The 13,627-nt window shown below is 41.4% G+C and overlaps 1 long non-coding RNA gene across 3 annotated transcripts in view; it reads left to right on the top strand.

Moving 5' to 3' along the window:
- The window catches only part of LOC138690079 (uncharacterized), a 51,411-nt gene that overhangs the window by 12,973 nt on the left and 24,811 nt on the right, over positions 1–13,627 (top strand). The window contains exon 3 of one of the 3 annotated variants that reach the window (XR_011328879.1): positions 10,545–10,675. The exons of 1 other annotated variant lie outside the window; for it this stretch is intronic. This is a non-coding gene — a long non-coding RNA (uncharacterized lncRNA). Of the gene's footprint in view, positions 1–1,792; positions 1,990–10,544; positions 10,676–13,627 lie in introns of those variants that run through there. One more of the 3 variants, XR_011328877.1, reaches the window with a different exon arrangement.

Here is a 13,627-nt window from a genome sequence, read left to right on the forward strand (position 1 = left end):
AGGGCTGCTTATCTGGAAGAACTGCATCCTATGCTGATTTACATCCTATTCAGTTTGCATATGTACAAAACTTCTAATTGAAGTAGCAGACCAAATGCTTTTTACCGCTTCAGAAAAGGATTAGAAAGCTAAAGCACTGCCAGGAAAATAATTGTAGGTACATGAATGGAAATGTTTTCTTTCATAGTCACTTAGGGTCTCCTCGTGTCCACTGCTTGAGGAGAGGTTAATCTCCCTTTACTCTGCTTGAGGAGAGGTTAATCTCCCCTTACCCTTGCTGTTTAACTCTCGGACAGCTAACCTAGTCAGTCTGGGCTTCTCCATACTGCAGAGAGCACCAGGCATGTATTTGGGGAGTGATGCAGCTCAGCTGTCTGGGCTGCTGTCACAGAATGAAGGATGCTCCAGGAGAACCGCTTTTCCCTCCCCACAGATGGTCGTTTGTGACTAACTGAGACCAGGCCACCTAGGTTTTGGAGAGCTAAGGGGTAGTCAGATGACCGGTTCACAGGTAAATAAGACTTGTCCATTTCTATGCTCGTACTCACAACTCTATGTATACTGTAAGGACTGTATCAAAGGAGGGTAAATCAGAGTATGTGGAGTTTGGATTGGTCAAAGTATCTCCTAGGAGCTCATTCCAGGGGAAACCATCAAAGGTTTACTAAAAATGCAGGTATAACTTTCAGTCCCAGTGGGCCTATTTTCAAGAAGAGGAAGACTTTGGAGACAAAACTTTCCGCTGTATTTTTCTTGGTTTTACTCTAAATGTCTGCTACCAGTCTCTGTCAGAAAAAAGATAGTGAGGTACATTGATGTGCTTGTATTTCCTGCTGAGGTAGGTGAACCATGCAACAACCACAACCTTCTATGCTGGGTCCTTTTCTGCCTTACTGAAACCAGTCATTTGCTAGAATAGAAAAATGAGGAAATGATGGAGCTTTGAAGATACTGTCTTCTCTGCTTCCCTCTTGCTTTGCTGTTCTAACTCCACATGGAGCTCTGTGTAGGAGAGTCCATACTACTCACAAAAAGCAGGGAAGTATATTGATATCAGTGCTGAGACAGGATCTCTAGGGGCATGAGGACCAGTGGAGGAGTGGAGTCAACAACAAAATGATCAGAAAGAGGACAGGCTTTATCTCTTTAAATCTTATTTTACTAGGTGCTATAGCAAATATTGAACTTTAAATATGAAATATGTCATTGAAACCATTAGAGTATCCTGAAATGGGACCTTTGTCAATAGAGCTATTTATGTAAGGAAGCTTTCCAGAGAGGGCAAGTGAGTTACTGCATGCAGTAAAACAGATGAGCTGGTAGCCTCTGGCTCCCAGAGGGGAATAACTTACAATCACTGCATGAGTCATGGAGACAGGCAGATACAAATACTCTTGTTAGCTCAAAGGAAAAAAGAGTTCTGCTCTCGGAGATCAGCATTCCCATCAGGCCACCACCCTGCCACATCTTGTACACATTCTTAGCTCAAAGCAGATAAATAGATCATTTGGGAACAATGGACTCCAAAGAATTACAAAACTGCAGTAAAGGGCATATGCTGTCACACTACTAATTTTTCTCATTACTTTCAAAGATACTGTTCAAAGGTTTGGGTTTAGATTTAAATATACTATGTCTAATTCAAAGTAGGAATTCTAAGGTAATGTGATTGCAACCTAGTGAAGGGTTGCACATCCTTTCACAGACAGTTGAGTGTAGAGAGCCATTCAGGATAAGAATTGTTTACTCTTTTTCTCTTATTCTCTGAAAGAAAGTCTTTTTGACTTCTCAGAGTGAAGCCTAATGTTCCTGCCAGGGTACAGAGAAGAGAGAAGGAACAGGAAAAGACTGATGGAGTGAGTATTCTGTGGATTTCTCATCCTTTCTGTAATCTGTATGTACCTTTGACCTCCTGAGCCCCCAAAGGCAGAGATTTCTACAATGCAGTATGAGGTTCTTTCTTTCTTGTGTTGCCAAAAAAAAAAAAAAAAAAAAGTCTCGTTTTAAAGCCTGTGGAGATGTGTTTACTTATGGTAATGTTCATGCAGGTCTCCTGTTACATATCTGTTTAACATGTTTAACAATGAATGGATTCAGCTATTTGGACATAGCAAATGATGAATAGTAAATCATTCTAGCTGGTTACCTGATTATGTATCTGTGAACATTTGAAATGCACACAGAGAAGAGAAACTGATATAGAGTAAAACAGTACAGTCACAGGAAGGGAAACAGGAGAAAGAAATCAGTAAAACAAAAGGAGTTATTTCTCCAGAGTTTTAGTTTTCAGAATCTTTTATCGGAATTTGGTTTCAAAACTTCTCAGAGGTTGTTCTGTGATTCCTGTTTGGGTCATGTCACTTGTCCCTAGAGCTGGTCAAACAGGCTTTGACTGTCAGCAGAAATAGCCAGATGTTCCTACCTCTGCTCTGTTTGCAGGTTACAAGGGGCATAAGGAAATGCTCCAGGCTAATATCAGAAATAAGACAACAACAATAGTCCTAGCACATACCCTCCAGGTGGCTTTTATGGGAACCAGTAGTTGATGAATGTGGATAGCTCTCAATATCTTTCCTTCCTTCACCACTGCCTCTTCTGCCTTAGAAAACACAACTACTTTTTTCTCTTCTAATAATGGAGGGAATCACTCAGCAGCTCTTCTAAGATGAGAGACATGGTGGGTACATTGAAATACCCATTGTAGTGTCACCAGAGCTAGAGGCTTGTTTGGAAGAAGAGTCTAGCTCTGGTCACTGAAATACCTGTTTCCTACTTACATTTTGTACTTAGTATTCACACGTGCATATATCAAATGGCTTGTGAGATGCTGCAGCCTTACATCTAAGTCAGGTTAAGAGGTCCATAAGAAATACTTTAGAGTTTATTCTCTGAGGTTTGGTCTGACTACTTTGCAATTGCTGTAAGTAAAAATGTACAAATAACTAACAGGTTACAAGAGTAGCCTGAACTAAGAGGTTGTCTTGCTCTTCTCAAGTTTCTCATTTTCTTTGGTTGTTCACATTTCTAGAACCTACAGACAGAAAATGAGATCTCTTTCAAGGAAAGCAGAATGCTGCCTCTTTTTTCCAATTCCTGTGTTCTTCTGGGGCAATGAGCTGACTGCAATCAGTCAGTACCTAACACAAGTGAGGTACAGTAGCATAACAGAAACAGTCTCTTGTGCTGTGCAATTTACTATGTAAGCCCTTGAGTACCACGCAGAATATCTCAGATAGGCTGGCTTCCATTCCCACTCTTCCCATTATCATATTTGCCCTAGAAATGTTGTTCTGAGATTTACTGTTATACCACTGATGAGAAATGAGCTTGATTTTTACAGACTTAATATTGCTGAATTACACACACACAGAGCTTTATAAACCTTACTTCTTGAAGGGTTCTACTTGATTTTTCACACTCCTCAAAAAACGTGTGGCACCTTCCTGAATGAAGTAACCAGGGCTTCTGTCCCTGATAATGGCAAAATAAAATTAAACAAAACAAAGCCTGGACTTCTAGCCATCCTCAGTGAAAACTTTCTCTGTACCATTTTCATGTGCTATTCGTGGAAGGTAGTAGAGAAGTGGTAGTCAAAAAACCACAGCATCCTTCAGAATCCTTGACTGTCGTTAAATTCCAGGGAAAGGTTTCTGCTTGACTTTCTCTGGACCAGTAAGTTTCCAGCCTCATCAATGTTCATTTGTCTTTGCTGAACTGGCTATAAGGAGAGGTGGATTTTCCACACTTACCTCAGCCTGAGCCAGGCAGAGGTTACTGTCTCTTTGAAATACCTTCTGACAGACATGAATTCTAATCAGGCACAGATGATTTTTCATTGACTGAAGACTTGAACCAAAAAGCAAGAGGTGACAAAGCTCAATCTTGCTAATCTCCTTTCCTTACTTTGCTAAACTTAATGAGCAGTTGCTGACACTGACCTTTCTTTCTGTGACATCAGGAAAAGGATGGTCCTACTGAATTAATCCTTTCCAGCCTGATGAGGAGGCCTACGCTTCCAGTAAAGCGTAGGATGCAGATAAGGACTTGCATTCCCTCTAATGATCTAACATCTCACTAACAGGTCACCCACTGACACCATTTGTGCGGTGGACAAAACCAAGCAATCAAAATGCTGAAGTATAAACAAAGTGATCATTACACTTGTGCAGATCCTTCCCTGCACCTCAGGAAAAGGGAAAATAACTTTGCAGATGAATACAGAATGAAATTACATTCTGGACATTATGGGACTTTATTTTCTCAGGCACTTTTTCAAGCCTGAATAGAATGTGTGCAATTTTACAAATGAACTAATAGAGAATTTGGCCCAGTCACATGTGTTGTGATGATTCCAGAAGAGCAGTGTACGCTAACATCTCACATGCTAGTGATATAAAGCCCTGTTGACCTATAACCGGGAACTGCTGGTGGTGGAAGAAAACTTGTGACACACAGTTTGCAAAATGTTATAATGTAAGCTTATAAATGGAATTGGTCTGACTTTCTGAAAAAAATTAATTAGAACAGCATATAAAACCTGATATTCTGAGGTCCTCCTTTATTCATAAGAGATTCACTCTCAAATAAACATAAAGTTATCTCATTCCCCTTTTCTTGGATGCCTGGCAGCTACCTAAAAGACCACAAGACCTTATAATTGGGGAAGCAACAAGGGGAGAGAAAGGGCTGAAACAGCTTTGAAATACATTTGCATTCAAGAGGAAGGAAAACGCCCCTCAAAGGTGGAAATGAAGACACTGGGATAAGACCTCAGTCTTTGAGGTGGTAGCCTGGAGAAATACTATTTTTGCATGGGAGTTGTATGTGAGTCCAGCGCAGCTGCTCTTCCCCTGCTCCCCCTCCCCAAAAGACATAAAAGCAAGCTGAATCAGGAGATTAAGCTATATTCTGAGTATGAGTATTAGCGGGTTTGTTTTTCTCCTTTAAATGTGGCTTCAGCTTTGTAAACAACAACACTGAGATTCTGACTTCATAATGACAGCAAATCTAAATAAAGACTTTTTGCAGGCAAAACAAACAAACAAAAAATTGAGATGCTTAGCAAGCCAAGGCAGTTTTTTTGATTCCAGCAATTAGAAAGCATTGCCCGTTAAACCCCCAACTTGCTTTGGTAGCTGTTGCTTTTAGGATCCAGGAAAGGTCTTCCTGACAAGTCCTACCTGTAAGCCTTCTACATAGGAGCAACGGAGACAAGGCTATCAATAGCTGCAGGAGTAATCCTTATTGATGCGTCATGTTTCTGTCAGGTCCAGACATCCTTTGTGGGATTTCATTTAAGTTGTTTACAGCATAGGCACTTAGGTCTGGCCTCTTTATCTAACCTCCCTGTGAGGTTGAGAGAGAGAAAAAGACACTGACTAATTCACTTAAACTCAAGGGGACATTTAAGCAGATCGAGACTATTTGCCTACTAAAAATGTCAATTTCTGTCCAGCAAGTATAAAAAGAGCCCAGGGCGACTACCTGGCAGGCATCTAGACCTAAGCAAAATTAATCTCACCCCTCACTTCAGCAGTAATTATGAATTAATAGATCACAGACATAGGAATAACCAGATTCTGTCCCCTATATGCCTCCAAATGTGCTTGTGTGGCAAACCAGGGAAAATACTATTCCATAGTTCCAGTATCTCCCCACATTTATGCCAAAAAGCCTCCATCTGCTGATGCAGCCATAAAACAGCTTGCTGCTGCTGCAGAGGAGGAAGTCAACAGTTGCTGGATGTTTGCTGGCTGCTGTATTCTTTGTTTGTGGCAGCGTACCAAATGGAGCACAGAAACCCAACAGGCTTTTTTGGCTTGCGGTCATACTATGAAATGGTCCTATAAACTCGGCTGTAGCCAACTCTTCTTCTCATGTCAGGTATCCAGGGAAGAAATCAGTCAGGCCTGCAATTTGTTTTGTCTTACCTATTGCTACCCTCTCAGACTGACAGGCACCTTTCCTGCCCTGCTAATGTGGGTTTTTTCCCCATATAAATATAAATATAGATATATATGTCCTTTCTCAAACATAGCAATATGAGTATTATTAGCATAGAAATGATATCAAGAAGTATATGAAAAAGCCATTTCCTTTACCCTGTCCTTGCAATTATGGTTTAACAGCTTCAATAAACAACAGAATCATTCCTTGCACACATCATTACCATTGAAAAGATTAAAATAGCCTGGCTATCAGAAAGAAAGAAAAAAACCAACCCACACACAGAGGAGTAACTTCTGCATGCACCCATCCAACCCAAATTCCTGCACGTGGCCCTTCCTTGCTAAGAAATATCTCAGGATGCTGCTTCCCTCGCTCTGCCCAAGCAGCCCTGGAGGTGCTGAAGAAAGAGGAAGGAAAGGCAAAAAGAAGTAATTAAAAACCAACTAAACAAACAACAGTGGAAAAGCTCTCTGTATGCAACCTGCCTGGAGCCCAGGAAAATCGAGCAGTCCCTAATCTGATTTCCAGAATGAGGGAGGAGGCTGGGAAGGGTCAATACTTTAGTGCCTGAGCCGTTTTTTAGTTGAGCTGTCCCTGTGTTACTGCACCTAAGAAAGTGTTATGATTTGCACTGGGGAGTGCTAGTTTATTATCCCAAAGAATGTGTTGGACAGCTTCATTACACGGACAATAGATGAATTTAGCTGGTGCCTACCTTTTGTGAGGCAAGATTTAAGAGCAGTCTATTGCTTCCTGTACATTTGATGAAAATACATTCAGACTGTTTTCTCTAAACATAGGTTTATTTGATAGGTTCTATGTCCTAATTATAACATTTCACTGCGCATAAAATTGAACTCAAGGAAGAGCTATTATCCCTGGGTTGTTTGGTGCTTGGTACAGCAGGGTCACTTTCCTGATCGAGGCCTCATTGCTCTATTGTGATGCAAATTATGTTAGAATAAGAATAGGAAAAGCGTTTCTCATTGCTTATGAAGTTTAAGCTATTTTGTAAGCAATATATGATGGTCTGCATTGTGTCATATGCAGCTATACAGAGCACAGTTGCAATAGTACCTCTCTTACGCATAATGCTATACATGAGGCAGCTATTTTTCTTGAGACTGCTGTGTCTTTTTGTGTACATCTACATTGCATGATAAACACTCATTTGCAAAAATAACCCTAGGTGTGTCATCCAGAGCTATGTCCTTGGCAATCTCATGTTACTGCTGAAAGCTCTGAGTCTCTTCCGGCAATCTTTGATTTCGCTCTGTGAGTTCCTCAACTTGCAGGGAGGTTGCTAGCTGGCTGGCAAATTGGCTCCAGCAGCACTCACCAAAAAACCCAGGCTGCACAAAAAGGACTCCTCACCCTGCACATCTACCTTCACTGGCCCAGGTCAAAGCCACACAGGCCCCAGTTTTTGGGAACTCTGTTGTGTCTCTCGTTCTGCCTGCCTCTTTTTTCTCTCCTTTTTTTTTAAAGCAGCAAGATAGTGCAAAGAGATGGAAGTTTTCCCCTGACCTCATTTGGATATCAAGGCCAGCCCTCACATCCTCAGGGAATAGACGAGTATGTGGGCTGAACATGCTGCTTGACACGATTTGTCTTCATGAAAACACTGGACTTGTCAAAAGTAAACACTTGCAAGAAACAGTTTGTGTTCACTGTAATTCCATCACTTGACTGGCCCTTTTAAGTACATTATTAAAAAATTAAGTTGTCTCCCATTAAGTTGTCTCCCATTACTGCACACTGCTTTGTTTTTATAACTTGTGTCTTTCTTATGCTGTTGTAGTTGCAAAACCTGCAGTATTAGAAAACCCAACTATTAATGTGTTGGGGTAGGCTAGAGTAGGCTGGAAGAGAAGTCACAAAGCTGCTTGAATTGGTTTGTAGCTTCTTTTGACTTGGAGGTGTAAGATCACCTTTCTTTAGCATGTTGGTAACTTGACACCTCTTTCTGTTTTTAGAATGGGTTTGGGAAATGAAGATGAGCCACAAAGCTGAAGTTGGAAGCTTGGTTTGTCTGCTTAACCATCATGACCAGATTTGTTTACTCTCTTGTGATTGCAGAGTCTCTTATTATGGGTGAGGTTGTGTACGTCAGAAAGGATGTGATTTAAATTTTATATCCCAGGGTAAATAGGGATTACTTTAGACACAATAACTGCACAAAACCATGTTTCCATCATTCTGCAGGTGTAATTATGTCAGACTGATACGAGAAACAGACACAAGAACTGGATCATTCAGAATTTAAGGTGATTGTTCATCACCAAAGTGGTGATAAACACCACTGATTATGATAGAGGTTCAATATTTGTGCTTCCAGAGGAGGTAAATATATTTTCCAAGAAGCTATTTCTGGGGCAATGATACATTTTCCCTGAATAATGCTTTGAATAATACTTCCATACAGTTGTTTGAGTTAAAGTTGTTTAAATGTCTTCTATTTCTATGTGAAAATTTGTTAACTTTTTAAATACAGCTTACACTCTGAATTTCCTGGGTCTGAGGAGAACTACAACAATAGTACAATGATTTATTTCTCAGCTTTTGGGTACCAGCCCACACATTCAGTTCTATATGAAATGTTCTTCCTTTACTTTTTTAAATATAAAATGTTCATATTTGAGCACTTCAAAAAGCCTAGCAAGATGCATTTTATGTCTTGAATATGACAGACACCTGTCAGTATTTCTAAGGATTTGCCGATACTTACATTAATTTCTAAATCTTCTTTTAAACTCCCTTCTAAGAGCGGAAGCCCCTGGGTCAGGCAAAGTCAATGGTACACGGTGGCCAGTGAAGGTGAGTTCCCAGCAGTATCCCATCATGTGGGGAGCTCAAGGCAGCCAGTGGCGGAGCTGCTGTGTAATTTGCAGTTGCTTTCTTGTCTGAGCAGGCTGTGTGGTGGGGTGTGATAACACAGTCATTTCAGGAGTAGCTGCAGAGGTGTAAGAAGTGACCCCATCTGTGCTCCTTAGCCTCTCAGCATGAGGCTCCTTCAACCGCTTCCTCTCAACAGCCTCCTTCACAAAGAAGGTCTGCAAATGTCTCTAATCCAATTCACTGCAAAGTCACCTGGGTTATGACTTGCCCTTGCTAGTAATCTACCTGCTATTACTCTGAAATGGAACAGGAGTCCTTGCGTGATCCTTCACAGCATCTCATAATCTCCAGCCTGGTAATGCCTTAGACCATTCTTTTTAGACCCAGAAAAACTCCATTAAGTGAGACTACACTGTATAAAGGAGGTCAAAAGAGCCCATATGCCAGAGAACTGTGTGCTTTAAAAACTTCACTGTTCCTACCATAGCTCTGACGGTTCTACCTTATGCAACCAAATACCAGTTACATGAAAATTTGTGATAATGTTTCAGAAGCTGCCAGAGCTCTGAGATGAACTTTTGTACAAGTAACAATGAACAACACTTTCTTTCTGCTAGGGAAAAAAAAAAAACAACTCAGAATGGGCAACTTTGGAAAGAACGAGCCTCCACTGTGCCTACCTTGGAGCAATTAAAGGTGCTTATGAGCTCTCTCTGTCCTGGCCTAGGAGACACCGGCACCAAACAAGTTAATGCTCCTCTCCCACTTTTTTCTTAGTGCCTCCCTGGTTCAGTTCCATCCAGAAGACAGAGGGGAGACATGAGTACAAGTGTACTCATCTGGTCTCAAAGGTCACCATATAGCAGAGTAATGCCCTGTAGAGGGACAGTGAATTTTTGTTTTGGGGAAATCTCAATTAATCAACATATCAGCAACCGATTCACTACTAAATACTTTGTTGTAGTCTTACCTTCAGCCTCTGCAAGAGCTGAGGACAGGACAGGACGCATCTGAAGATGATAGGTCATCAGCATGCCTAACACTTGAAGTGGATGCCTATGGCCTGGAAATTTTTGTTTAATTCTATGAACATTGAGTAAAAGCTTTTAAGCTGCTGCCAAGCTCTAATCAGTTCTCAGTCCCCAGCAACAGTACTTACCCTTGGTCAAAAATACTGCTGTGCTCTTCAATGAAGACTGACACCAGTAACCACAGTAGAAAATATTGCTTCCCTTAGAAGGTCAGATTGCTTAGATTTGGCATCCTCAAGTGTTAATGTAACACCGCTACAAAGCAAAGCTTATATATCTACCCAGTTACTGGCAGAAGAAAATAGTTGGGAAATGTGCCTTCTTTCTCTCTCTGGCCCTTAAATGGACAAAAGCAACAGGGACAGGTATAAGCAGCCTCCTAAGAGTGAGACAAAGAAAAATCTCAGCTATACCCAAGGTCTTCCTAAGAAATAGGTGCTGGTACCCATACATGGCTTTAAAGTCAACTGCTGCTGCTGTGAAAATCGGTGACTGACCAGCAGCCCTGGGTCGCGTGGTGCTGGCTTGCAGTTGGCTCAGGACAGTGACTGGAACTCCTGTGTCTTAATGAAGATGGCTGTGGTTCTCGGAGCTACTTGGTCTTTCTCCTGTCTTCTTCCGTGTAACACCCTGGACTGCCATCCTCCAAATTCCCTGTGTCCCCAGCCCCAGCAGCCTGCACCTCTGTGAGTGCAAACATTCTCTCATCCTGCTCTCTGTCCCCAGATTCCTCCCCGTGAAGGTCCAGCAACATTGAATCTGGCTCTCCCCATCTGTTTCCTCTTCCTTGGCCCCACATAAGCATTTTGCTTCTGGGAAGTTGGGAACTTTCAGAGTGGAGACAAAAGTGAGGAAAGGCAAGTTGGAAGTCCCCTGCAGCTTCTTACCTTCCTGCTCTCCAGTCCCAGGATACACCTTGAGCTGCTCTTCCTATACATCTCATGCGCTACTTGCTGACTTTACCATATTGATCCAGTCATTCAGCCCCTAATCAAACACTTCCAGTCTCTTTAAGGTAAACTCTGTCAGGAGGCCGAGTCTCCCTCCAGATTTCCCTCCACCAATGTCCGTAAGGTAAGTTTTCCCTGCCTTTCTGCTGTCCCACTCCTCTGACATGCATCTTGTTGGACGCTGGGCCCTGCTACAAACTTGAGGTGATAAGGAAAAACAATGAAAGAAGCATTAAAATAATAGTTTTGAAATCCTTCTTAAAACAGTTTGACATGCAAAGGCCTCCCATTGTATAAGTATCTCGCAAGAGATATTCTGCAGAAACCCACTCAAGCTGCATCCCAGCAAAACAACCCAGAGCAGCGCGGCACAGGCTGTAGCGGGGAGTATCGCTGCACGCACACAGCTCTCTCTGGATTTCTCTGCAGCTGCTCACTCCAGCAGACTCTGGTTTTGTTCAGCTCAAGGCAGGATGACTGCACAGATTGCTGGACTGAAATGTCTGACTGAGATATGAATTAGCTTATGTAGCGTGTCCTGGCTACTCTTCTTCAAGGAGCGGGTATTGTAGGTGACAGTGAGATATCGCTCTGGTGTGAAAATACACTCATGGTCTTCACCCTTTGTAGAAGAGGGAGTTTCCTTAACCACGCTTGCAAATGACAAGTGCAGTAAGGCAGTACTCTTTCACCTTCCCAAAAGTAAGAAAGAAAGAAAGAGTTGTGATTGTGTATCATTCCCTTCTAAATTAAGCACATTGTGTGAAATTACCATAATGAGTTGGGTATGCTGGGCTGTGTCTGCTAATTGTTTTCAATTCTACTGCCTTTAAGTAACTGTGCATTGGTCTGTGGCTCAGCTGCGTGTACCTTTATTAGGAGGCTCACTAGATCTGCAGCGCAATTCATACCTACATCAGCCTAGTCACAATTTTCTCTGTTTCTCAGTGCTGCTAGTTTCATCTTTAGTTAATATTGGTGCAGTAATGACTGCTGCAGTTCAAAGTCCTATGCGCTTTTTCTCTTCTGTCAGTCAATCTGTCACTCATTTTTAGGCAGGACAGTAGCAGAGGTTAGAATCAAATTATTTGTAATGCTCACTGACAGAGCCAGATTGGATCCTATCTCCTTTTTAGAAGTGGAAGCATAAAGGTTATACACTGAAACACTCTAGAAACAGACAGAAAAAAATCTTCCTTTGCCTTTGTAGCCCTAGTTGTGTGATTTCTTCTCTCCTTCTGGCGGTTTAATAACCTAAGTAGATACCCACAAAATCTCAGCTCTGTAGCGTGGGAACCTCTTCCGCTGCACCAGCTGAGACCTCACTGAACCTATTCATTCTCATTTGTGGCTTCACAGGGAGACTTCGCTCTCAGAGAGTCAGAAATCCTTATCTTTGTGAATAACAACACCTCAAATGACTCACATTTGATTTTCCCACTGTTAGTTTGCTGCAGATTCTTAGCCCAACTTCTGCCTATTCTTGTACTTCATTGGCAGTTCACTAGTTTGCCTCCACCAGTACAGAGCTGTGGTTTACAGTCAGGCCAGGCTGAAGGGCTTTAAGTAATCATTTCACAGCACCCTTAAATAATTTCAAATCATGTCAAATGATGCAAAACAATTTCAAATCATGTCAGACTTTTTTACTGCTTGCTTTCTGTAAGTAGTCTACCTAGCAAATTTTTCTGTAGGAATATTTTGAGTCTCAACACATTTTATGCATTTTTGCTTAATTTTCAGCAGGGACGAAAAAATATATTTTTCCTATGAGATACTTAATGTGGTAACTGATGTAAAATAAAATCTTTGTAAAGACAGTTCTGCCTGCAGGTGCTGTTTGAGTTAGTAGATGAATGTTGATACTTAGTAGGGGAAGATGTAGTTTAAACTAGCCTATTAATTTCTGCAGTGATTATATATTGACTTGTCTCCACCTCAACTTTTATCTCATGTTACTTCCCACAGTCCAGATAAGAAGGTTGTTTGGGTTTTTTCTTCTTTTCCTCCTGAAAAGAAGACCTTATGTTCTCCTTCTAGAGTTGTCTGAAGCCATGCGGTAGGTCAACAGCAAAGTTAGAGGTTATTCTTCTTGATTTCTTCCAGAGTATCCACCAGATTTGCTCAAAGCATACAAAACCAGGCAGTCCCTCCTTTAAAGAGATTTTAATGTAATCTGTTGGCATTCAGCAAAGTGTCCTGTTAGCTTACACGCTGTGAAGATGGTGAACGTTGAATTCTTCAGTGCAGGTTTTGTTACCTAAATTAACATTAATGAGTAAATATGTGTACTGACTGAACACCCAGGAGCACCTAGCAGGATGCAATGTACTTTCATTATCTGCTGTGACAATAAGTAAAGGGTATAATTCAGTTGCCTACACATATGTGTCTATTGCCATATGAGGCTCCATAGGATGCCTCACTTGGCCTCCAGTGACCTCTCCATACGGTGTCTAGGGCTACACATTCATGTAACATGAAAAACACTTCAGACTCGATGATCTTAAAGGTCTTTTCCAACCTAAATGATTCTATGATTCTTGTCTTATTTTTTTTAAGTGAATGAGAAAGTGCACAATTATCAAATTTAAAACAATTATCAGAAGCAAACCCCCTCATCAAGACAAACAAAAAAACTCCAAACCCAAACATTGCTAATCATCTCTTGCTAACAGCACCATTATTAAACTTTGACCATATTGGCAGAGGAAAGCAAGGCATACAAACTCTTATCAAGGAAACAGAACAGGAAAAATACAGCCCTGCAGGTCAAACCTTGACTTTTCAAGAAGGATGTCAAAGGCAAACTGCAGTAGCTAGCTAGTCTCTTTGCTCTAGTGCATGCTCTGCAACAGA

The sequence above is a fragment of the Haliaeetus albicilla genome, chromosome 19 (genome assembly GCF_947461875.1).
Source record: "Haliaeetus albicilla chromosome 19, bHalAlb1.1, whole genome shotgun sequence".
In the NCBI taxonomy this organism is placed as follows: Eukaryota; Metazoa; Chordata; class Aves; order Accipitriformes; family Accipitridae; genus Haliaeetus; species Haliaeetus albicilla.